General features: G+C 34.2%; 1 long non-coding RNA gene across 1 annotated transcript; it reads right to left on the bottom strand.

The window, feature by feature from the left end:
- Positions 1-385: 385 nt before the first annotated feature.
- Positions 386-3,439, bottom strand: LOC130996281 (uncharacterized). Its single transcript, XR_009092477.1, has 3 exons — positions 3,157-3,439; positions 1,125-1,188; positions 386-617 (listed from the first exon to the last, which is right to left on the bottom strand). It is a non-coding gene; the product is annotated as an uncharacterized LOC130996281 (long non-coding RNA).
- Positions 3,440-3,901: the final 462 nt, after the last annotated feature.

The raw sequence follows: 3,901 nt of genomic DNA, 5'->3' as shown, positions 1-3,901 counted from the left end.
CTGGCCTGCAAGAGTATAAACTGTGTACGCCCCCCCCTCCAATCAAAATTCAAGTTTATCTTTGAACTACGTTTTGACTTGATCCCTTTCATAAGGGTACGTAGGCAGCTTAGATATTTCTAAGTTCAGTCATGATTTGGAGTTGTCTTTTTAAGTGGATTGTTATCATTCAAGCTTTGTCGCAGCCCGAAATCCCGACACTAGTGATAGTGGGGTACGAGTATCGATACGACTATTTTTAAAGAATAAAAGATAAGAAGAATAGGTCGAACATCAAGCGGAAGCTCACATCAAAACATGCTAAGGAAAATATTATTAATTGAACCCAAGGGTAAAATCGTCAACGTCGTTATAACTTTTTAATTATCAGGAATTTCACGAACAAAAACAAAACAGGTATAGCTTATTTTTCATAAGGAAACATAATATGCAGAGTATCGCAGCAAAAGGTGAACCAGTTACATGTATGGAGACACATAACCGTGAGTATATTACTTGATTCATATACAAGGTAACTTCACATCGAGACTTTATCGATAAAAAGGAAATACGATAAAGCAAATACGTCATCTAACGATCCCCCACCAGCACCAGACCAATCTCACTCCTCGCTTAGCCTGCACATTTAGAAATACATGCAGGGCGTGAGTATATAATACTCAGTGGGCAAACGCCGAAAAACAAGAAAGGCGCTCTTAGAGCTATAAGTTTGAAGCTTGCCACAACTCAGCAATACACAGAAATAAGTTAGTATCAATGAATCTGTGCATGCAGTTTTCATAATCAACATCATAAATAAGTAACTGCGCAGTTTAAACATTCATCATGTATGTACCACATCCACTACTCATCATCAAAGGTACTGAGAAGTAGGCCTCCCTCTCTAGTACCGTGACCGGCCGACCCGAAGACGGCTCACAGTCACCTCTGTGCACAAAATCCCGCTTGTGGCAGGACCGAATTCGTCTCATCAGTAGAGGGTAACACACAAGCTCAACATCGAAAATTGGCAAGTCAAACAGTTCTCAAACATCATTTATCTCAAAACATTTGATAAGTTCTTAACATCATTACATCATTTTAGAAAGCTCATATGATAAACATATACTCAAAATATTGCCCACCTGAAGACCTTACTCAAAAACTCCCGTCAAAGTGGAGTTACTTACTTCCTTGCTCTGCTCGTGTCTTCAGGGATCATCGTCATCATCGAAGGTTCATGTCATAAAATGAATCCCGATTAGAAACTCAACGACAAAAAAAACTCATGCCTCAACTCATGCTCTATATTATATTCTATCTCCTTAACCAACTCTACATAAACTCTTCACTCATTTCAAATCCTTAAGTCCAAGGATAGGTTTCAAGAAAATCATGGTTCTAAGTCTCGGTTCATCTCTCATATAAGACTCGTCTAATCTCATTCAAACACTTAGGCAACACAATCACATAAGGCACATAAGAAAATACCATCAAACATCATCAAGACATGTTCTGTTTTTACACAGACTCGACTTCAAACTTTAACACGTTCTGACTCCGACATCCCCTGGACTCCAGACTCATACCAAAAGAAAGGTATTTGAGTCTAGTTTCATTTAAAAAAAAGTAGAGTCAGAAACTCCAAGTGGTTTGGGAGATATGGCGTTTTTACCACGGTCTACCATATTCGGCAGTTTTGAGCAATCGAAAAGTTTGATTTTTCAAAAATAGTAAACGTTGTCAAACTGCGCTCAAATTTGGTGGATATCTAGCCCATACAGTAAGGTTGATACCATAAAAATTTGGAAAGCTAGATCACACAGGAAGTCACTGAAATGAATGACTTTGTCCCCTGTTCTCTGAAATTCTCGGCAGAAATGTGCAGATTTGGTTTTGCATTTTATAAAAATAGTAAATCAAGTCCAAATGACTTGAAATTTTACAGAGGTGCTCAAGACTCCTGTAGGGACATTCTGTAAAATTTTCAAAGCTTTTTGACATCGAAAAACCGTCGATCACAGTAGGTCAGTAGCCTACGAAAAAAATCATCAAAAACTCATCTCAAACTCTTAAATGCTCAATTCAACATTCCTTCAAGGAAAACCAATCAAAGCTCAATTTAAACACATATAACACTCAAAAACATTTAAAAACATTAAAATACTCATCATACTCAAATTAACTCTCCTCTTTTACATCTTAACTCGAATCTCAAGGGAAACGTTTCAACAACGTATCAATCAAATTCTCTTTTCAATCTCATGCTCAAAAACACTCAATCATTCATTATTGACTCCATACATCATGTAACTCATTTTACACATATATTTCCCTTTTTATCATGTAAACTAACTCTAGTGAAAAACTCATATATCAACATAAAATTCTCAACAAAAGCATGACATCTTTCACATAATGGTCATAGATCAAAATAGACCACATTTTATCAATCATCGACTTCTTAAAAATATGAAAACTCAAAAATTCTCATAAACCATCTCAAGTCAAATTTTTACTTAGTTAACAATAGACTTAATCATACATAATAAAACACTAATATCATGCTCAAAAACATATATTTTAAGCCAAAACACTTAATAGACATATATACAAGAAAGTCCCAATTTTTATTAAACTAAACTCTAAGAAATTTTATAAACTCACATGGATCTTTAATCTCATCATATATCTATCAATTTTAGTCATATAAACTCACATAATTATACCATCAATTTACATATAAGGGCATATATATACACATAACCCAAATTTTTGTAAACTAACTCATATCAAAATCATCATTTGACATCATATACTCAATTTAATCCATCAATCATCATCATATACATCTCATGGACTCATATTCATCATCAATTCATCACCTTGATCATCAACTCAAAAAAAATCCAAATTGGGGTAAACTAACTCAACCAAATTTTTACATCACAAAGCATAGCTTTTCAAAACACACACAAATCATTACCAAACATCACATAGATCATTTTTCTCACCTCAATTCAAGGAAAGAAAAAGAAAAATTTTTGAAGGGTAGAACACCCAAATTTTCGAAAATTATGAAGAAAAAGGGAGGGGGTGATTTCTTGCTCCAATCCTTCAAGTATACTCATATATATCATCATACAAGTCTAATCTATAAACATAGAGATTACTTACTCAAGTTCTTCACCAAAACTCAAACTTTCTCTCTCTAGTCTTGAAGCCTTCCTTCAAGGATTCTCTTGAATTCAAGTTAATAGGATGTGTTTATGGAGGATTTAAGTAGTGATTTATGTGTTTGGCATACTTGGGTGAAGCTTCGAAGGTTTCATCAATGGAGGAAAAATGGTGGAAGTGAAGTGAGAGATGAGGGAGAGGGAGAGAGATCGAAAATGGGGTGGAGAAGAGAGAGGAAAATCCTTTGCAAGATATAGAAGGATTTGGCTAATCTTTGGAAAGATTTGTGAATCTTAGAGAATATTTGGCATTAATGCCTTGATCTCTCTCTCTCTAAATCTCTACACTCTCTTAATCTCTACTCTCTAAATCTCTACTCTCTCAATTCTATACTTAGCAAAATTTAGGCATATAACATATGGTATGGGAAATTAAAATAAAGTGTGAGAAAGGTGATCAAATAAAATCACAAAGATTATGGAAGAGTCACTCATTAATAAAATACCACATCATAATTATTCATGTGACCAAAATAATAATTATAGCACTCATATTAGTGCACTCACATATATATAATATTCCTCTTCGTAGGAAGAAAAATAATTTAAAAAAAATATTATGCTCGGAAAAATTTTCATAAACCGGCATCATTCAATTTCTCGATAAAAATAAACTGCACTTGCTTTGTAAACTTAATAAAAATTCCAAGTGCTAAGGTCTCAAATAAAAATCATAATAACTCGGT

Source organism: Salvia miltiorrhiza, chromosome 7, assembly GCF_028751815.1.
Source record: "Salvia miltiorrhiza cultivar Shanhuang (shh) chromosome 7, IMPLAD_Smil_shh, whole genome shotgun sequence".
NCBI lineage: Eukaryota > Viridiplantae > Streptophyta > Magnoliopsida > Lamiales > Lamiaceae > Salvia > Salvia miltiorrhiza.
The sequence above is the reverse complement of the archived record's forward strand: the minus strand, read 5'-3'. Positions and strand labels throughout refer to the sequence as shown.